This window comes from Scyliorhinus torazame, chromosome 1, assembly GCF_047496885.1.
Source record: "Scyliorhinus torazame isolate Kashiwa2021f chromosome 1, sScyTor2.1, whole genome shotgun sequence".
Classification (NCBI taxonomy): domain Eukaryota; kingdom Metazoa; phylum Chordata; class Chondrichthyes; order Carcharhiniformes; family Scyliorhinidae; genus Scyliorhinus; species Scyliorhinus torazame.
The window spans coordinates 54,203,411-54,225,239 of NC_092707.1; the positions used below are offsets into that span (position 1 = coordinate 54,203,411).

Below are 21,829 nucleotides of genomic sequence, written 5' to 3' on the forward strand. Positions count from 1 at the left end.
TGGGGGGAGGGACAGGTCTCTGGGGGGGAGGGACAGGTCTCTGGGGGGGGAGGGACAGGTCTCTGGGGGGGGGAGGGGACAGGTCTCTGGGGGGGGAGGGACAGGTCTCTGGGGGGGGAGGGACAGGTCTCTGGGGGGGGGAGGGACTGGTCTCGGGGGGGGGGGGAGGGACAGGTCTCTGGGGGGGAGGGAGGGACAGGTCTCTGGGGGGGAGGGACAGGTCTCTGGGGGGGAGGGACAGGTCTCTGGGGGGGGAGGGACAGGTCTCTGGGGGGGGAGGGACGGGTCTCTGGGGGGGGAGGGACGGGTCTCGGGGGGAGGGGGGACGGGTCTCGGGGGGAGGGGGGACGGGTCTCGGGGGGGACGGATCTCGGGGGGAGGGGGGACGGATCTCGGGGGGAGGGGGGACGGATCTCGGGGGGGAGGGGGGACGGTCTCGGGGGGAGAGGGGATGGGTCTCGGGGGGGGACGGGTCTCGGGGGGGGGTCTCGGGGGGGGAACGGGTCTCGGGGGGGGGGCGGGTCTCGGGGGGGGGAGGGACAGGTCTCTGGGGGGGGTGGGGGTGGACAGGTCTCTGGGGGGGGTGGGGAGGGACAGGACTCTGGGGGTGGGGGGGGTGGGGAGGGACAGGACTCTGGGGGGGGGAGGGGAGGGACAGGTCTCTGTGGGGGAGGGACAGGACTCTGGGGGGGGAGGGACAGGACTCTCGGGGGGAGGGACAGGACTCTGGGGGGGGGAGGGACAGGACTCTGGGGGGGAGGGACAGGTCTCTGGGGGGGGGAGGGACAGGTCTCTGGGGGGGGGAGGGACAGGTCTCTGGGGGGGAGGGACAGGTCTCTGGGGGGGGAGGGACTGGTCTCGGGGGGGGGGGAGGGACTGGTCTCGGGGGGGGGGGGGAGGGACAGGTCTCTGGGGGGAGGGACAGGTCTCTGGGGGGGAGGGACAGGTCTCTGGGGGGGGAGGGACGGGTCTCTGGGGGGGGAGGGACGGGTCTCGGGGGGAGGGGGGACGGGTCTCGGGGGGAGGGGGGACGGGTCTCGGGGGGGACGGATCTCGGGGGGAGGGGGGACGGATCTCGGGGGGAGGGGGGACGGATCTCGGGGGGAGGGGGGACGGATCTCGGGGGGAGGGGGGACGGTCTCGGGGGGAGAGGGGATGGGTCTCGGGGGGGGGGACGGGTCTCGGGGGGGGGGTCTCGGGGGGGGAACGGGTCTCGGGGGGGGGCGGGTCTCGGGGGGGGAGGGACAGGTCTCTGGGGGGGTGGGGGTGGACAGGTCTCTGGGGGGGTGGGGAGGGACAGGACTCTGGGGGGTGGGGGGGGTGGGGAGGGACAGGACTCTGGGGGGGGGAGGGGAGGGACAGGTCTCTGTGGGGGAGGGACAGGACTCTGGGGGGAGGGACAGGACTCTCGGGGTGAGGGACAGGACTCTGGGGGGGGGAGGGACAGGACTCTGGGGGGGGGGAGGGACAGGACTCTGGGGGGGGAGGGACAGGACTCTGGGGGGGGGGGAGGGACAGGACTCTGGGGGGGGGAGGGACAGGTCTCGGGGGGGGGGAGGGACAGGTCTCGGGGGGGGAGGGACAGGTCTCGGGGGGGGGGAGGGACAGGTCTCGGGGGGGGGAGGGACAGGTCTCTGGGGGTGGGGGAGAGGGACAGGTCTCTGGGGGTGGGGGGGAGGGACGGGTGACAGGTCTCTGGGGGGGGAGGGACAGGTCTCTGGTGGGGTGGAGGGACAGGTCTCTGGGGGGGGGAGGGACAGGTCTCTGGGGGGGAGGGACAGGTCTCGGGGGGGTGAGGGACAGGTCTCGGGGGGGTGAGGGACAGGTCTCGGGGGGAGGGACAGGTCTCGGGGGGAGGGACAGGTCTCTGGGGGGGGAGGGGACAGGTCTCTGGGGGGGGGGAGGGACAGGTCTCTGGGGGGGAGGGACAGGTCTCTGGGGGGGAGGGACAGGTCTCGGGTGGGGGAGGGACAGGTCTCGGGGGGGGGAACAGGTCTCTGGGGGGGGGGGGGAGGGACAGGTCTCTGGGGCGGGGAGGGACAGGTCTCTGGGGGGGGGGGCAGGTCTCTGGTGGGGGGGGGAGGGACAGGTCTCTGGGGGGGGGGGGAGGGACAGGTCTCGGGGGGGGGAGGGACAGGTCTCGGGGGGGGAGGGACAGGTCTCTGGGGGGGGAGGGACAGGTATCTGGGGGGGAGGGACAGGTCTCTGGGGGGGTGGGGAGGGACAGGTCTCTGGGGGGGGAGGGACAGGTCTCGGGGGGGGGGAGGGACAGGTCTCGGGGGGGGCAGGGACAGGTCTCTGGGGGGGGGGGGAGGTACAGGTCTCTGGGGGGGAGGGAGGGACGGGTCTCTGGGGGGGGAGGGGGACAGGTCTCTGGGGGGGTAGGGACAGGTCTCTGGGGGGGGTGGGGAGGGACAGGTCTCTGGGGGGGTGGGGACTGGTCTCTGGGGGGTGGGGGAGGGACAGGTCTCGGGGGGGGGGAGGGACAGGTCTCTGGGGGGGAGGGAGGGACGGGTCTCTGGGGGGGGGAGGGGGACAGGTCTCTGGGGGGGTGGGGACAGGTCTCTGGGGGGAGGGAGGGACGGGTCTCTGGGGGGGGAGGGGGACAGGTCTCTGGGGGGGGAGGGGGACAGGTCTCTGGGGGGGAGGGAGGGTCGGGTCTCGGGGGGGCAGGTCTCTGTGGGGGGAGGGAAGGACTCTCGGGGGGGGACAGGTCTCTGGGGGGGACTCTGGGGGGGAGGGGGTCTCTGGGGGGGGAGGGGGACTCGGGGGGGAGGGGGACTCTGGGGGGGAGGGGGACTCTGGGGGGGCGAGGGGGACTCTGGGGGGGCCAGGGGGACTCTGGGGGGCGAGGGGGACTCTGGGGGGGCGAGTGGGACTCTGGGGGGGCGAGGGGGACTCTGGGGGCGAGGGGGACTCTGGGGGGGGAGGGGGACTCTGGGGGCGAGGGGGACTCTGGGGGGGGAGGGGGACTCTGGGGGGGGGAGGGGGACTCTGGGGGGAGGGGGACTCTGGGGGGGAGGGGGACTCGGGGGAGGGGGACTCTGGGGGGGGGGAGGGGACTCTGGGGGGGAGGGGGTCTCTGGGGGGGGAGGGGGTCTCTGGGGGGGAGGGGGACTCGGGGGGAGGGGGACTCTGGGAGGGGAGGGTGACTCTGGGGGGGGGGAAGGACGACTCGGGGGGGGGAAGGACGACTCCGGGGGGGGGGGGGAGGGCGACTCTGGGGGGGAGGTCGACTCTGGGGGGGAGGGAGTGGGCGACTCTGGGGGGGGGAGGGAGAGGGCGACTCTGGGGGGGGGGAGAGGGCGACTCTGGGGGGGGGGGGGAGAGGGGGACTCGGGGGTGGGGGACTCTAGGGGGGAGGGAGACTCTGGGGGGGAGGGGGAGTTTGGGGGGAGGGATCTATGTGGGGGAGGGGAACAGGACTGGGGGAGGGAAACAGGACTCTGGGGGGAAACAGGACTCTTGGGGGGGAACAGGACTCTGGGGGGGGGCGGGACTCTGCGGGGGAGGGGACAGGACTCTGCGGGGGGGGGACTCTGCGGGGTGAGAGGGACAGGACTCTGGAGGGAGGAGGCAGGACACGGGGGGGGAGGGGGCAGGACACTGGGGGGGGAGGGGGCAGGACACTGGGGGGGGGAAGGGGCAGGACACTGGGGGGTGGGAGAGGGGGCAGGACACTGGGGGGTGGGAGAGGGGGCAGGACACTGGGGGGTGGGAGAGGGGGCAGGACACTGGGGGGTGGGAGGGGGGGGGGCAGGACACTGGCGGGTGGGATGGGGGCATGACACTGGGGGGTGGGAGGGGGGGCAGGACACTGGGGGGTGGGCAGGACTCCGGGGGGAGGGGGACAGGGACAGGTCTCTGGGGGAGGGGCAGGGCTCTGCAGGGGGAGGGGGACAAGATTCTGGAGGGGGAGGGGCAGGATTTTTTGGGGGGGAGGGACAGGTCTCTGGGGGGGGAGGGACAGGTCTCTGGGGGGGGGAGGGACAGGTCTCTGGGGGGGAGGGACAGGTCTCTGGGGGGGAGGGACAGGTCTCTGGGGGGGAGGGACGGGGGGAGGGGGGGGGAGGGACGGGGGGGAGGGGGGAGGGACGGGGGGGAGGGACGGGGGGGGGGAGGGGGGGAGGGGGGGGGGGAGGGGGGGGGGGGAGGGGGGAGGGGGGGGAGGGGGGGGAGGGGGGGGGAGGGGGGGGGGGAGGGGGGAGGGGGGGGGGGAGGGGGGGAGGGGGGGGGGGAGGGGGGGGGGAGGGGGGGAGGGGGGGGGGGGAGGGGGGGGGGGAGGGGGGGGGGAGGAGGGGGGGGGAGGGGGAGGGGGGGACGGGGGGAGGGGGGGAGGGGGGACGGGGGGAGGGGGGAGGGGGGAGGGGGGAGGGGGGGAGGGGGGACGGGTCTCGGGGGGGAGGGGGGGACGGGTCTCGGGGGGGAGGGGGGGGACGGGTCTCGGGGGGGAGGGGGGACGGGGTCTCGGGGGGAGGGGGGACGGGTCTCGGGGGGAGGGGGGACGGGTCTCGGGGGGGAGGGGGGACGGGTCTCGGGGGGAGGGGGGACGGGTCTCGGGGGGGAGGGGGGACGGGTCTCGGGGGGGAGGGGGGACGGGTCTCGGGGGGGAGGGGGGACGGGTCTCGGGGGCGGAGGGGGGACGGGTCTCGGGGGGGAGGGGGGACGGGTCTCGGGGGGAGGGGGACGGGTCTCGGGGGGGAGGGGGGACGGGTCTCGGGGGGGAGGGGGGACGGGTCTCGGGGGGGGGAGGGGGGACGGGTCTCGGGGGGGAGGGGGGACGGGTCTCGGGGGGGAGGGGGGACGGGTCGGGGGGGAGGGGGGGGACGGGTCTCGGGGGGGAGGGGGGACGGGTCTCGGGGGGGGGGAGGGGGGACGGGTCTCGGGGGGGAGGGGGGACGGGTCTCCGGGGGGGAGGGGGGAGGGGGGGACGGGTCTCGGGGGGGGAGGGGGGACGGGTCTCGGGGGGGGAGGGGGGACGGGGAGGGGGGACGAGTCTCGGGGGGGGGAGGGGGGACGGGTCTCGGGGGGGGAGGGGGGACGGGTCTCGGGGGGGAGGGGGGACGGGTCTCGGGGGGGGGAGGGGGGACGGGTCTCGGGGGGGGAGGGGGGACGGGTCTCGGGGGGGGAGGGGGGACGGGTCTCGGGGGGGGAGGGGGGGACGGGTCTCGGGGGGGGAGGGGGGACGGGTCTCGGGGGGGGAGGGGGGACGGGTCTCGGGGGGGGAGGGGGGACGGGTCTCGGGGGGGGAGGGGGGACGGGTCTCGGGGGGGGAGGGGGGACGGGTCTCGGGGGGGGAGGGGGGACGGGTCTCGGGGGGGGAGGGGGGACGGGTCTCGGGGGGGGAGGGGGACGGGTCTCGGGGGGGGAGGGGGGACGGGTCTCGGGGGGGGAGGGGGGACGGGTCTCGGGGGGGGAGGGGGGACGGGTCTCGGGGGGGGAGGGGGGACGGGTCTCGGGGGGGGAGGGGGGACGGGTCTCGGGGGGGAGGGGGGACGGGTCTCGGGGGGGGAGGGGGGACGGGGGGAGGGGGGACGGGTCTCGGGGGGGGAGGGGGGGACGGGGGGGAGGGGGGACGGGTCTCGGGGGGGGAGGGGGGACGGGTCTCGGGGGGGGAGGGGGGACGGGTCTCGGGGGGGGAGGGGGGACGGGTCTCGGGGGGGAGGGGGGACGGGTCTCGGGGGGGGAGGGGGGACGGGTCTCGGGGGGGGAGGGGGGACGGGTCTCGGGGGGGGAGGGGGGACGGGTCTCGGGGGGGGAGGGGGGACGGGTCTCGGGGGGGGAGGGGGGACGGGTCTCGGGGGGGGAGGGGGGACGGGTCTCGGGGGGGGAGGGGGGACGGGTCTCGGGGGGGGAGGGGGGACGGGTCTCGGGGGGGGAGGGGGGACGGGAGGGGGGACGGGTCTCGGGGGGGAGGGGGGACGGGTCTCGGGGGGGAGGGGGGACGGGTCTCGGGGGGGAGGGGGGACGGGTCTCGGGGGGGAGGGGGGGAGGGGGGACGGGTCTCGGGGGGGAGGGGGGACGGGTCTCGGGGGGGAGGGGGGACGGGTCTCGGGGGGAGGGGGGACAGGTGACAGGTCTCGGGGGGGGGAGGGACAGGTGACAGGTCTCGGGGGGGGGTGGGGAGGGACAGGTCTCTGGGGGGGTGGGGAGGGACAGGACTCTGGGGGGGGGGGTGGGGAGGGACAGGACTCTGGGGGGGGGGAGGGGAGGGACAGGTCTCTGGGGGGGTGGGGAGGGACAGGTCTCTGGGGGGGTGGGGAGGGACAGGACTCTGGGGGGGTGGGGAGGGACAGGACTCTGGGGGGGTGGGGAGGGACAGGTCTCTGGGGGGGTGGGGAGGGACAGGTCTCTGGGGGGGTGGGGAGGGACAGGACTCTGGGGGGGTGGGGAGGGACAGGTCTCTGGGGGGGTGGGGAGGGACAGGTCTCTGGGGGGGTGGGGAGGGACAGGACTCTGGGGGGGGGGGGAGGGGAGGGACAGGTCTCTGGGGGGGGGGGGGAGGGGAGGGACAGGTCTCTGGGGGGGGGAGGGACAGGTCTCTGGGGGGGGGAGGGACAGGTCTCTGGGGGGGGGGGGGGATGGACAGGTCTCTGGGGGGGTGGGGAGGGACAGGACTCTGGGGGGGGGGGACAGGACTCTGGGGGGGGGAGGGGAGGGACAGGTCTCTGTGGGGGAGGGACAGGACTCTGGGGGGGGGAGGGGGGGGACAGGACTCTGGGGGGGGGAGGGGGGGGACAGGACTCTGGGGGGGGAGGGGGGGGACAGGACTCTGGGAGGGAGAGGGGAGGGACAGGACTCTGGGGGGGAGGGACAGGACTCTCGGGGGGAGGGACAGGACTCTGGGGGGCGAGGGGAGGGACAGGACTCTGGGGGGCGAGGGGAGGGACAGGACTCTGGGGGGCGAGGGGAGGGACAGGACTCTGGGGGGCGAGGGACAGGACTCTGGGGGGGGAGGGACAGGACTCTGTGGGGGGAGGGACAGGACTCTGTGGGGGGAGGGACAGGACTCTGGGGGGTGGGGGGGAGGGACAGGACTCTGGGGGGTGGGGGGGAGGGACAGGACTCTGGGGGGTGGGGGGGAGGGACAGGACTCTGGGGGGTGGGGGGGAGGGACAGGACTCTGGGGGGTGGGGGGGAGGGACAGGACTCTGGGGGGTGGGGGGGAGGGACAGGACTCTGGGGGGTGGGGGGGAGGGACAGGACTCTGGGGGGTGGGGGGGAGGGACAGGACTCTGGGGGGTGGGGGGGAGGGACAGGACTCTGGGGGGTGGGGGGGAGGGACAGGACTCTGGGGGGTGGGGGGGAGGGACAGGACTCTGGGGGGTGGGGGGGAGGGACAGGACTCTGGGGGGTGGGGGGGAGGGACAGGACTCTGGGGGGGGGGAGGGACAGGACTCTGGGGGGGGGGGAGGGACAGGACTCTGGGGGGGGGGGGGAGGGACAGGACTCTGGGGGGGGGGGGAGGGACAGGACTCTGGGGGGGGGAGGGACAGGACTCTGGGGGGGGGGGGAGGGACAGGACTCTGGGGGGGGGGAGGGACAGGACTCTGACAGGACTCTGGGGGGGGAGGGACAGGACTCTGGGGGGAGGGACAGGACTCTGGGGGGGGGGACTGGTCTCTGGGGGGGGCAGGTTTCTGGGGGGGACTCTGGGGGGGAAGGGGACAGGACTCTGGAGGAGGGGGGGGACAGGTCTCTGGGGGGGGGACTGGTCTCTGGGGGGGGCAGGTTTCTGGGGGGGGGGAGGACTCTGGAGGAGGGGGGGGGACAGGTCTCTGGGGGGGGGCCAGGTTTCGGGGGGGGGGGGGGGAGGGAGGGACTCTGGGGGGGGGGGGAGGGAGGGACTCTGGGGGGGGGGGGGAGGGAGGGACTCTGGGGGGGGGAGGGGGAGGTGTCTGGCACAGAAACTGCTGAATGGACAGAGCCACCCTGGCTGAGCCGTGACGTCACGCGCTCCTTCTTCCCCGACTCTCTTTAAACGTGAAAGGAAAAGAGTAAAAACAGGATGCGAGCGAGCGGGGGCCCGGCTGAGTGCAGGCGGTGAGTAAAGTCAAACAAAGTCGCGCACTTTCTGCCAGACCTCAGACTGTCGAGTGGCAGTTTGACCGTGATTTTATCCAGAGTTTGACCGCGCTGACGGTTCACCTTTTAAATCTTTATTCTCCTCCCAGCCCAGGCCTTGGTGACTGGAAAGTCTGAACCGTTGGTCTCGGCAATTGTTAGCCCCACCCGCAGGTAGTCCACATTCCGGGGAAGAAAAAGGCGGTAAACCCCCTCGGTTAATTAAAAAAAACCACTTGAAACCATTTACCTTTCGGCCGATGGACTTTCCAACCACCTCCTAGCCCAATGTGCAATCTGCAGCTTCGCGGGCCGGGCGGTTTGGGTCTCCTCCCGAGTCGCCTCTACTTGCTTTCGGTGCGTTCGGTGCCTTCTCCAACCTTCTCCCATTTTTTTCGGTCACAAGCCAGGGATTCCTCCGAGTCTGCAGGGATGTTGGACCTTTTCAGGGCTTCTTTTGAGGACATCCATAAGCCATTTTCGCTGTCCTCCTGGGAGTCTCCTGCTATGATTTGTTGGCCTGGGGAAGAAGGTTGATTTTGGACTGCCTTTCCTGCCACTGGATTTGGAAGACCTTATGATGACACCGCTGATGGTACATTCTCCAGTACTTTGCGATACCTGCTGTAGGCTGTCCAAACCGCCAAAGGTTGGAGTATGAAGATCACTGCTACCCGGCAAACCATGACCTTCTCATGTTTGAGATCGTGGTCCTCAAATACTCATTCCCTCATGTAGGCTGAAGCTTGAACTGGCCCATTGGAGGCGATGAAACAGCAATGTGGTAGTGACCAAATAATCTTTTTGTGATGTTGAGGGATAAATGTTGACCATAACACTGCCGACAACTCTGCTCCTCTTTGAATCCCATGGGAGCTTTTAGATCTGGGCGTGTGGACCTCCGTTTGTGGTGGGAGGCAGATCAAAGAAAACAAAACACTTTTTTTAAACTGCAGATGCTGGAAATCTGACACACAACTCAAAAGTTCTTGAAACACTCGGCTAAGCAGGCAGGTCCAAACCAGTTCCGTTTTTGTCCTGAATGCTTAAATAGAACTATAAGCTATTTGTCTCCTTGTGTTTTAAAAAATATATATATGTTGTTCATAATGTAATTTCTTCTGGTTCTTGGAGCATATATAGAGGAATCATGTCCATTCACTTCATGGATTGCTGGGCAGCTGAGTGTTTCCAGCATTTTCTTTGTTTCTGGGAGATACTCTTGTTTCTCTTTTTAGTATGATGTACAAAGGGTTTTCAGGGATATATATTTATTATTTCAGTTGTAAAGTTTTTTTGTTACAGACTGATAAAAAAATAATACATTTGTAACTCTAGTTAGAACATAGAACATACAGTGCAGAAGGAGGCCATTCGGCCCATCGAGTCTGCACCGACCCACTTAAGCCCTCACTTCCACCCTATCCCAGTAACCCCTCCTAACCCTTTTGGGTACTAAGGGCAGTTTATCATGGCCAATCCACCTAACCTGCACATCTTTGGACTGTGGGAGAAAACCAGAGCACCTGGAGGAAACCCATGCAGACACTTGGAGAACGTGCAGACTCCGCATATACAGTGACCCAACGGGGAATCAAACCTGTGACCCTGGAGCTGTGAAGCCACAGTGCTATCCACTTGTGCTATGCTAGGTCACAGTTAGAGTACATTATGGAATTTTGGGAACCTCGGTGTGGAGGGAACCTTGAATGCAGTGGTTCCTGACCATTTTTTATGTCATGGCACACCTTACAACAAACAACTTTGAGGCACACCTCCTATTTCCTCCAACTGAACTGCCCTCAAACAAAAGCCTTTTATCTCTGAAACCTCCAAAAACAAATATGTCAAGCTACCATCTAATGCAATTTTCATTACCTTAAGGAGTTTACATGAAAATCGCTTATTGTCGCAAGTAAGCTTCAAATGAAGTTACTGTGAAAAGCCCCTAGTCGCCTGTTCTGGCGCCTGTTCGGGGAGGCTGGTACGGGAATTGAACCGTGCTGCTGGCCTGCCTTGGTCTGCATTCAAAGCCAGCGATTTAGCCCACTGTGCTAAACCAGCCCCTACATTGAAAGCCTTATCACCAGTTGCATGTCAAAGTCTACATTTCTCAATGTGAAAGTTCATAAATGAAGGAAATACTGCGAGTATCTTACCAACAATGTTAATGTGACACCTGGGCCTGCCTCTGTGAGCAGAATCTCTTGATCTGAGGAGGAACTGTTGATAGGGCAACTTGCAGGCCTTGCACCACTGACAGACACTCCCTCCTTTTTGTTTTCTTACATAAACCAGTGTTGAGAACACCAACTCGCACAGGTAGGATGTAGGATACGGTAAGAGCACTGCAATAGGGCAAGATGGATATTCTTGTCCCACAGACAACAAAAATGTGTCCAGAGACATCTCTGCAAACCTCCGTTTCATTGTAAGACCCATCCTGAGCTCTGCAAATTCCTAATGACAACTTCGTTGATAATTCAAAAGGAAGTAAACTAAATAAATCATGGATCCAGTCGAGTCTTCCTAAACCTGCACACACACCGTCATATGTTGATTTTGCTTTATATTTTGTTCTCTCAAGCACATAGAATCTCTACAATGCAGAAGGAGGCCATTCAGCCCATCAAGTCTGCTCCGACCCTCTGAAAGAGCTCCCGCCCTATCCGCATAACCCAGTAACCCAACCTAACCTTTTGGACACTAGGAGAAATTTTTAGCATGGCAAATTCACCTAACCTGCACATCCTTGGACTGTGGGAGGAAACCGGAGCACCCGGAGGAAACCCATGCAGGCGCGGGGAAAACGTGACCCAAGGCTGGAATTGAACCGTGGTGCTGTGAGGCAGCAGTGTTAACCACTGTGCCACCCATGCTTGAAGTACTGTAATTTGCTGGAGAACGGACAGTGTTTATATTGAAATGGCACTTCGACTTACTTGGTACATTGCAGTATTTGAGAGATTCTCCCTGCAAATTAGGTGTTATGGGGAAGGTCAAGGGCATCACCAGTCCACAAAAATCCAAAGACCAAGTAGCTATCGCTGTACTGTCTCTGTATGAACCTCACTTTTTTCTCTTCAGGTTCTGTTGTTTCGGTTACACCTCAATCAGAGTGGGATTATTCACTTCAGGAAATTATCCATGGTAAACTTTGGTCAAACACATTCCACAATAAATTTCCTCAAGCATCAACTTACAAGTACAATTTCAGCTGTGCCAAGCAGAACACTACTACTACAAAATTTGTCCGGGAGCATGGAGCTACCAACCTTTGGGGATCTTTGGGATGTCTGAGGTCTCGTCAGCTACTAGGGCTTCTTCCAAGCCTGCTTCATTTAAGGTCTGCTCCTCGCTGCCCTTTCTCTAGTTAGAGCATGTTTCTCCTTTTTCTTCGCTTTATTGGGTCCAGTTTCTTATTCTGTCATCTTTCCTTACTGGTAACTTTATTTTTTACTTCTCCCTGTCCTCTCCCCTGTTCTTTCAAACGCTCCCTTTCCTGCTTCTCTCTGGGTTTTTACACTCTTATACCCTTTTTGAGTTTTCACTTTTTGCACAAGTGCTTTTGGCATCTCTTAAGTTCTGATGCACCTTGGACCTTCCATGCATGTGCTGGCCAGTAATGAATCGCATGTGTGCAGTTGGTATTTTTTATGCTGGTCAGGCATGCTCAGGCCTGACTTGACATAAAGAATCTGAACAGCACATGGGCAGCCCGTTTGTGGCCGGCGTGCGCAGGCGGCCCAAGGTTCCTCTGGACTTGGCGATGCTGACCACACAGCGGAAGGCAATGGTTAGTCTTATTTTGTAAAAACAGACCTGAATTAGGTTTTAATCTTATCTCGCGGCACACTTGGGTGGCCTTCATGGCACAACAGTTGGAACCACTAATTCACCAGGACGATACTGGGGATGAAGAAAGAGAGTGAGACAGAACTGTTTTATTTGAGCAGGGACGGGCAAGAGAAAGTTTTAATTGATCTATTTAGTAAACTAAACCAGGTAAAGCCCCTGCTGGGGACTTGTGACCAGGAGGTCATAAATTTAAAATCACTAACACAAGTGAGTGAGGTTGGAAGAGATTTCTTAACACAGTTGGTTGATGGTGCATGAAATGCTTTCCCACAGAGAACAAATAAAGTAGTGACCATATCACCTTTTAAGGGAACATTAGATAAATATTTGAGGCAAAGGAAGAAACATTTGAAACACCAATGACTAGTTGGTACTTTTCCAGGAAGCGCTTTATTCCCAATGACAAACCTCCAACCCCCATTACACCTTTTTTCTTATTTTAAAATACATTTAGAGTACCCAATTCATTTTTTCCAATTAAGGGGCAATTTAGCGTGGCCAATCCACCTATCATAGAATTAGATTCTCATAGAATTTACAGTGCAGAAGGAGGCCATTCGGCCCATCGAGTCTGCACTGGCTCTTGGAAAGAGCATGCTACCCAAGGACAACACCTTCACCCTATCCCCATAACCCAGTAACCCCACCCAACACTAAGGGCAATTTTGGACACCAAGGGCAATTTATCATGGCCAATCCACCTAACCTGCACATCTTTGGACTGTGGGAGGAAACCGGAGCACCCGGAGGAAACCCACGCACACACGGAGAGGAAGTGCAGACTCCGCAGAGACAGTGACCCAAGCCGGAATCGAACCTGGGACCCTGGAGCTGTGAAGCAATTGTGCTATCCACAATGCTACCGTGCTGCCCCTACCCTGCACATCTTTGGGTTGTGGGGGCAAAACCCACACAAACACTGGGAGAATGTGCAAACTCCACACAGACAGTGACCCAGAGCCTGGATCGAACTTGGGACCTCAGTGCTGTGAGGCAGCAGTGCTAACCACTGTGCCACCATGCTGCCCCACACCTTTTTTCTTTATTCCAGGGGTTGTGGGTATCACTGGCAAGGCCTGCACTTTTTGCCCATCCCTAATTGCCCTTGAACTAAGGTTGCTGGGCCATTTCAGAGGGTGGTTAAGAGCCATACACATTGATGTGGGCCTGGAGTCACATGTAGGCCTAAGGGGGATGGATTTTAGTAAGCCAGATGGGTTTTTACAACAATTGACAATAGTTTCATAGTTATCATTACTGAGACTAGCCTCAGTTCCAGATTTTATTAACCCTTCGATTTTATCAAGTCCCATGATGGGATTTAAACCCCATGTCCCCAGAACATTAGCTTGGGTCTCTGGATTACTAGTGTAGCGACATTACCACCACATCACCATCTTATCTAAAACCTATTTTCCCCTTTATTCTCTTTTGACTGTGTCAACTTGAGCAAATGGTCCAATTAACCAAATTCGCAAAAGAAATAAGGAGATGGTCCCTTAAAAGGTTGTCTCCTCTTTATATATACCCTGTGTTGTGCTTGCCCAAGTAAACTACAATAACCAATATTTTTTAAATTTAGAGTACCCAATTCATTTTTTCCAATTAAGGGGCAATTTAGCGTGGCCAACCCACCTACCCTACCCTACACATCTTTGGGTTGTGGGGGCGAAACCCACACAAACACTGGGAGAATGTGCAAACTCCACACGGACAGTGACCCCGAGCCGGGATCAAGCCTGGGACCTCAGCGCCGTGAGGCATCAGGGCTAACCCACAGTAACCAATATAAACATTCCTTGACTTTAACTGTTTCCTACCCTAACAACACTGGTTATGGGAAGAGTGCATCAGTTCTATTATTTTGGGATTGCTTCACCAAAGAAGTAATGGGTCAAATATCCTCTCTCTCTGTTACAATGTTCCAAAGCTCTTTAAAGAAGCTTTAAATTCCAAAGTATATAATGTTGCTTAAGGGCATCCAGTGGAATCTCTTGTGTTAATTACAAAGTAAAGGGTTTCACACACAAGGCTGAATATTTAATTACATTTTCTTGCACATTGTCCTTTCTAAAATTGTGTCCTTGCCCTGCTCTCTCTTTGATGTTTATAGGGAGCCTGGGCTGTGTTATTTGGGACCTGTTTTGGATTGACAGTATTCAGGATCTATCACTAAGAATCTAACACTAAAAAACAGCATCCTGTACCAGCTGAGGTATTCATCACCCTCACCTTCTCAAACTTGTTCCTCACCTGAGGTGTAGTGACCCTCTGGTTAAATCACCACCGGTCAGCTCTCTCCCAAAAGGGAAAGCAGCCTATGGTCCTCTGGGACTGTGGCAACATTTACATTTTTATTGAAGCTGAATAAAGGTCAAAGTGAGGAATAACTGAAGCAAAGCAAAAGATTTCGATTTTCATTTAAAAATGGATGCAGAATAAAAGATTGGCAGCATTGGCTCTTCCTCTTCCAATTTTATACCCTTCGGCTAAATGCTATGGATCCGCAGGACAGCAGTAATATTAATAAAATTTGTTTTCACTTTTTAAAAAAAATATATTTTATTGAAATTTTTTTCCCCAAACAACATTTTTCCCTCTTACAAAACAAACGAAACGATAACAAAACAGACATTTTTAACAATACACAAGTAACAAGACCCCATTATCTATTGACCTATACTAAACTAAACCCCCCCTACCCTCCCCCTGGGTTGCTGCTGCTGGTCATCTGTCTTCCCTCTAACGTTCCCCTAGGTAGTCGAGAAATGGCTGCCACCGCCTGGTGAACCCTTGTGCCGATCCTCTCAGGGCAAACTTTATCTGCTCCAGTTTAATAAACCCCGCCATATCGTTTACCCAGGCCTCCAGTCCGGGGGGTTTTGCCTCCTTCCACACGAGTAGGATCCTACGCCGGGCTACTAGGGATGTAAAGGCCACGACATCGGCCTCTTTCGCCTCCTGCACTCCCGGCTCTTCCGCAACTCCAAATAGAGCTAACCCCCAGCTTGGTTTGACCCGGGCATTCACCACCTGTGAGATCACTCCCGTCACTCCCTTCCAATATCCTTCCAGTGCCGGGCACGCCCAAAACATATGTGCGTGGTTTGCCGGGCTCCCGCCACACCTCCCACATCTGTTCTCCACTCCAAAGAACCTGCTCAATCTTGCCCCCGTTATGTGTGCTCTATGTAGCACCTTAAATTGAATCAGGCGGGCTACTTCCAGGTGCGACGAGGGCTACTTCCAGGTGCGGCGATGACCAGCTAAGTCGCACGTTTCGGCAGCTCCCGGTGGAACGGACTTTTGGGCTCTTGATAGGAGCCCCAACGGCAATTTTAACGGCTAAAAACACTGCGGTAAACCAGAAGGGAATCCCGCCTGGATACGGACGGAAAAAGGAGGGGAAAGTGGCCAGATTGCGGTGGATCCTTTAGAGCAGCGGCAAGGAAGGCAAGCAAAAACCAAGATGGTGTCGGAAGGTGGTAGTTTAACATGGGGCCCTGAACAACAAGAATTCTTGAAATGCTGTGTGGAAGAACTCAAAAAGGAAATGAAGAAGGAGCTGTTGGCCCCGATATTACAGGCGATCGAAGGGCTAAAGGAGGAGCAAAGGACCCAGGAGCGGGAGCTTCGGGTCGTGAAGGCAAAGGCTGCCGAGAAAGAGGATGACATACAGGGCCTGGTGGTGAAGACGGAGATGCACGAGGCACACCATAAACGATGTGTGGAAAGACTGGAGGCGCTGGAGAACAACGCGAGGAGGAATAACTTAAGGAGTCTTGGCCTTCCTGAAGGTGCGGAGGGAGCGGAAGTCGGGGCATATGTGAGCACGATGCTGCACTCGTTAATGGGAGCGGAGGCCCCGGCGGGTCCGCTGGAGGTGGAGGGAGCATACCGAGTGATGGCGCGAGGACTGAGAGCAGGAGAAATTCCTAGAACCATAGTGTTGAGATTCCTCCGTTTTAAGGATAGAGAGATGGTCCTTAGATGGGCAAAGAAAACTCGGAGCAGTAAGTGGGAGAATGCGGTGATCCGCGTATACCAAGACTGGAGTGCGGAGGTGGCGAGAAGGAGGGCGAGCTTTAATCGGGCCAAGGTGGTGCTTCACAAAAAGATGAAAATTCGGAATGCTGCAACCGGCAAGACTGTGGGTCACACATCAAGGGAGGCACCACTACTTTGAGACGGCGGATGAGGCGTGGACTTTTATCGTGGAAGAAAAATTGGAATGAGCGGGTTATTAAAAAAGAACGTTTGAAACAAAGTGGTGGGGCGAGTATGGGGGGCAAGAGGGGGGTAAAAAGGGGGGAAAGAGGAGTTTTATGTTATTAATCCTGCGATATGGTGACTTTTCTCTCTTCCACAGTTGGTGGTGGGGGGAGGAAAGGAGGTGGAGGAGATGGGGCGTTGGCCATTGGGGGCGGGGCCAAGGGGGAAGCGCGGGCTTGGTTCCCGCGCTATGATAATCATGGCGGGAATAGGGAAGCAGGAAGGAGGGGTCGTCGCACGGTGCGAGCCGAGGTCACGGGGGGAAGCCGAGGTCGGCCAGAGTTTGCCGGCTTCTGGGAGCAACATGGGGGGTGTAACTACGATAGTGGGGGATCTAGCGGGGGTGGTGGGAGAGGGGAATTATTGGGTTGCTGCTGCTGGGGAGAGGGGGGAGCTGGTATGGGGTGGGGTGGGCGGGGGGGGGGGCACCGCCTGGGGGGGACACAGCTGCGTGGGAACCGGGTGAGGAGCTGGAAAAAGGGGATGGCTAATCGACAAGGGGGGGTGGGTAAAAAGCCCCCCAACCCGGCTGTTCACGTGGAACGTGAGAGGGCTGAACGGGCCGATAAAGAGGGCACGGGTACTCGCACACCTTAAGAAACTTAAGGCAGACGTGGTTATGTTACAGGAGACGCACTTGAAACTGATAGACCAGGTTAGACTACGCAAAGGATGGGTGGGGCAGGTGTTCCATTTGGGGCTAGATGCGAAAAACAGGGGGGTGGCTATATTAGTGGGGAAGCGGGTAATGTTTGAGGCAAAGACCATAGTGGCGGATAGCGGGGGCAGATACGTGATGGTGAGTGTCAAATTACAGGGGGAGACGGTGGTTTTGGTAAACGTATATGCCCTGAACTGGGATGATGCCAATTTTATGAGGCGTATGCTAGGACGCATCCCGGACCTAGAGGTGGGAAAGTTGGTAATGGGGGGAGATTTCAATATGGTGTTGGAACCAGGGCTGGACAGGTCGAGTTCCAGGACTGGAAAGAGGCCGGCAGCAGCCAAGGTGCTTAAAGATTTTATGGAGCAGATGGGAGGAGTAGACCCGTGGAGATTTAGCAGGCCTAGGAGTAAGGAGTTTTCGTTTTTCTCCTATGTCCACAAAGTCTATTCGCGAATAGACTTTTTTGTTTTGGGAAGGGCGTTGATCCCGAAGGTGAGGGGAATGGAGTATACGGCTATAGCCACTTCGGATCACGCTCCACATTGGGTGGACTTGGAGATAGGGGAGGAAACAGAAGGGCGCCCACCCTGGAGAATGGACATGGGACGAATGGCAGATGAGGGTGTGCATTGAAAAGTACTTGGAACTCAATGATAATGGGGAGGTCCAGGTGGGAGTGGTCTGGGAGGCGCTGAAGCCAGTGGTTAGAGGGGAGCTGATATCAATAAGGGCACATAAAGGAAAGCAGGAGAGTAGGGAACGGGAGCGGTTGCTGCAAGAACTTCTGAGGGTGGACAGGCAATATGCGGAGGCACCGGAGGAGGGACTGTACAGGGAAAGGCAAAGGCTACACGTAGAATTTGACTTGCTGACAACGGGTACAGCAGAGGCACAGTGGAGGAAGGCACAGGGTGTACAGTACGAATATGGGGAGAAGGCGAGCAGGTTGCCGGCCCACCAATTGAGGAAAAGGGGAGCAGCGAGGGAAATAGGGGGAGTGAGGGATGAGGAAGGTGAGATGGAGCGGGGAGCGGAGAGAGAGAATGGAGTGTTCAAGGCATTTTATAAAAGATTATACGAAGCTCAACCCTCGGATGGGAGGGAGAGAATGATGGGCTTTCTGGACCGGCTGGAATTTCCCAAGGTGGAGGAGCAGGAAAGGGTGGGACTGGGAGCACAGATCGAAATAGAGGAAGTAGTGAAAGGAATTAGGAGCATGCAGGCGGGGAAGGCTCCGGGACCGGATGGATTCCCAGTTGAATTTTACAGGAAATATGTGGACTTGCTCGCCCCGCTACTGATGAGGACCTTTAATGAGGCAAAGGAAAGGGGACAGCTGCCCCCGACTATGTCTGAGGCAACAATATCGCTTCTAAAGAAGGAAAAGGACCCGCTGCAATGCGGGTCCTATAGACCTATTTCCCTCCTAAATGTAGACGCTAAGATTCTGGCCAAGGTAATGGCAATGAGGATAGAGCATTGTGTCCCGGGGGTGGTCCACGAGGACCAAACTGGGTTTGTGAAGGGGAGACAGCTGAATACGAATATACGGAGGCTGCTAGGGGTAATGATGATGCCCCCACCAGAGGGGGAAGCGGCGATAGTGGTGGCGATGGATGCCGAGAAAGCATTTGATAGAGTGGAGTGGGATTATTTGTGGGAGGTGCTGAGGAGATTTGGTTTTGGAGATGAGTATGTTAGATGGGTACAGCTGTTGTATAGGGCCCCGATGGCGAATGTGGTCACGAATGGACGGGGATCTGCATACTTTCGGCTCCATAGAGGGACAAGGCAGGGATGCCCTCTGTCCCCATTATTGTTTGCACTGGCGATTGAGCCCCTGGCAATAGCATTGAGGGGTTCCAGGAAGTGGAGGGGAGTACTCAGAGGAGGAGAAGAACACTGGGTATCTCTATATGCGGATGATCTGTTGCTATATGTAGCGGACCCGGCGGAGGGGATGCCAGAGATAATGCGGACACTTCGGGAGTTTGGAGAATTCTCAGGATATAAACTGAACATGGGGAAAAGTGAGTTGTTTGTGGTGCATCCAGGGGAGCAGAGCAGAGAAATAGAGGACTTACCGCTGAGGAAGGTAACAAGGGACTTTCGTTACTTGGGGATCCAGATAGCCAAGAATTGGGGTACATTGCATAGGTTAAATTTAATGCGGTTGGTGGAACAAATGGAGGAGGACTTCAAGAGATGGGACATGGTATCCCTGTCATTGGCAGGGGGGGTGCAGGCGGTTAAAATGGTAGTCCTCTCGAGATTCCTCTTTGTGTTTCAGTGCCTCCCGGTGGTGATCATGAAGGCTTTTTTCAAAAGGATTGAAAAGAGTATCATGAGTTGTGTGGGCCGGGAAGACCCCGAGAGTGAGGAATGGATTTTTACAGCGTAGTAGGGATAGGGGGGGGGGGCTGGCACTACCGAGCCTAAGTGAGTACTACTGGGCCGTCAATATCTCAATGGTGAGTAAGTGGATGGGAGAAGAGGAGGGAGCGGCGTGGAAGAGATTGGAGAGGGCGTCCTGTAGGGGGACTAGCCTACAAGCTATGGTGACGGCCCCATTGCCGTTCTCACCGAAGAAATACACCACAAGCCCAGTGGTGGTGGCTACTTTGAAAATTTGGGGACAGTGGAGATGGCATAGGGGAAAGACGGGAGCCTTGGTGGGGTCCCCGATAAGAAATAATCATAGGTTTGCCCCGGGGAGAATGGATGGGGGATTTGGAATATGGCAAAGAGCAGGAGTAACGCAATTGAAAGATTTGTTTGTGGATGGGAAGTTTGCAAGTCTGGGAGCGCTGACCGAGAAATATGGGTTGCCCCAAGGGAATGCATTCCGGTATATGCAACTGAGGGCTTTTGCAAGGCAACAGGTGAGGGAATTCCCGCAGCTCCCGACGCAGGAGGTGCAGGACAGAGTGATCTCAAAGACATGGGTGGGGGATGGTAAGGTGTCATATATATATATATATATATATATATATAATGGGAAGAAGAGCTGGGGGAGGGGATTGAGGAGGGGCTGTGGGCGGATGCCCTAAGTAGGGTAAACTCATCGTCCTCGTGTGCCAGGCTAAGCCTGATTCAATTTAAGGTGCTACACAGGGCGCATAAGACTGGAGCACGGCTCAGTAAATTTTTTGGGGTAGAGGATAGGTGTGCGAGATGCTCGAGAAGCCCAGCGAATCACACCCACATGTTCTGGTCATGTCCGGCACTACAGGGGTTTTGGATGGGGGTGACCAAGGTGCTTTCGAAAGTAGTGGGGGTCCAGGTCGAACCAAGCTGGGGGTTGGCTATATTTGGGGTTGCAGAAGAGCCGGGAGTGCAGGAGGCGAGAGAGGCTGATGTTTTGGCCTTTGCGTCCCTAGTAGCCCGGCGCAGGATACTGTTGATGTGGAAGGAAGCCAAGCCCCCGGGAGTGGAGACCTGGATAAATGACATGGCAGGGTTTATAAAGCTGGAACGGATTAAGTTCGTCCTAAGGGGATCGGCTCAAGGGTTCACCAGGCGGTGGCAACCGTTCGTCGAATACCTCATAGAAAGATAGAGGGAATGGAAAAGAAGGCAGCAGCAGCAGCCCAGGGGCGGGGAGGGGGGGGGGGGGTGGGGGAGGAACCAGAAGGACTCTCAGGGTTGTTAATATATATGTATAATATGTACAGGTTGTTGCTATAGATACTTGTATATTGGACTGTTAAATCATATTTTTGGAGAGTGTTTATCTGAGACAAGGCAGTTGCCATTTAGTTTTAGTTTTAGTTTTTTGTTATATATTATTTATTTTTTGTTTATAAAACAGGCCATTGTTATTTATACTGTTATATTATTGTGTAAAGGATACACAATGTACTGTGATGGTTGGCCAAAAATTTTCAATAAAATATATTTTAAAAAAAATTTTAAAAATTGAATCAGGCTAAGCCTGGCGCATGAGGAAGAGGAGCTTACCCTGCTTAGGGCATCAGCCCACATACCCTCTTCTATCTCCTCCCCTAATTCTTCTCTCCACTTTCCCTTTAGTACACCCACCGACTCCTCCCCCTCTTCCCTCATCTCTCTGTAAATCTCTGACACCTTGCCCTCTCCGACCCACACCCCTGAAAGCACCCTGTCCTGTATCCCCTGTGTCGGGAGCATCGGAAATTCCCTCACCTGTTGTCTAGTAAACGCCTTCACCTGCATATATCTCAAGAAATTTCCCCGGGGTAACTTATACTTTTCCTCCAATGCTCCCAAGCTCGCAAAAGTCCCATCTATGAATAAGTCTCCCACCTTCCTAATTCCCAACTGGTACCAGCTCTGAAATCCTCCATCCATTCTTCCTGGGGCGAACCTATGGTTGTTCCTGATGGGGGACCCCACCGGGCTCCCTGCACCCCTCTCTGTCGCCTCCACTGTCCCCATATGTTCAGTGTTGCCGCCACCACCGGGTTCGTGGTATACTTTTTAGGTGAGAGCGGTAGCGGTGCCGTCACCAGCGCCTCTAAACTCGTCCCTTTACAGGACTTTCTCTCCAGTCTTTTCCACGCCGCTCCCTGACCCTCCATCATCCATCTACGTATCATTGCCACATTGGCGGCCCAATAATAATCTCCCAGGTTCGGTAGTGCCAGTCCTCCTCTGTCCCTACTACGCTGAAGGAACCCCCTCCTTACTCTCGGAACTTTCCCTGCCCACACAAAGCTCGTGATGCTCCTATCTATTTTATTAAAAAAGGTCCTGGTGATTAATATAGGGAGACATTGAAATACAAATAAGAACCTCGGGAGGACCGTCATCTTAATTGCTTGTACCCTGCCCGCCAGCGATAAAGGCTGCATGTCCCACCTCTTGAAGTCCTCCTCCATTTGTTCTACCAGCCGTGTCAAATTAAGTCTGTGCAAGGTTCCCCAGCTCCTAGCGATCTGAATCCCCAGGTATCGGAAGTTTCTTTCCACTTTCCTTAGCGGTAAGCCT

General features: G+C 58.9%; 1 protein-coding gene across 3 annotated transcripts in view; it reads left to right on the plus strand.

Moving 5' to 3' along the window:
• Window positions 1–21,829, plus strand: part of pheta1 (PH domain containing endocytic trafficking adaptor 1) — a 39,508-nt gene that overhangs the window by 5,650 nt on the left and 12,029 nt on the right. The window contains exons 1-2 of one of the 3 annotated variants that reach the window (XM_072494770.1): window positions 7,936–8,043; window positions 11,152–11,410. The exons of 1 other annotated variant lie outside the window; for it this stretch is intronic. The gene's annotated coding sequence lies outside the window, so the exon portion shown is untranslated. Of the gene's footprint in view, window positions 1–7,889; window positions 8,044–11,151; window positions 11,411–21,829 lie in introns of those variants that run through there. One more of the 3 variants, XM_072494723.1, reaches the window with a different exon arrangement.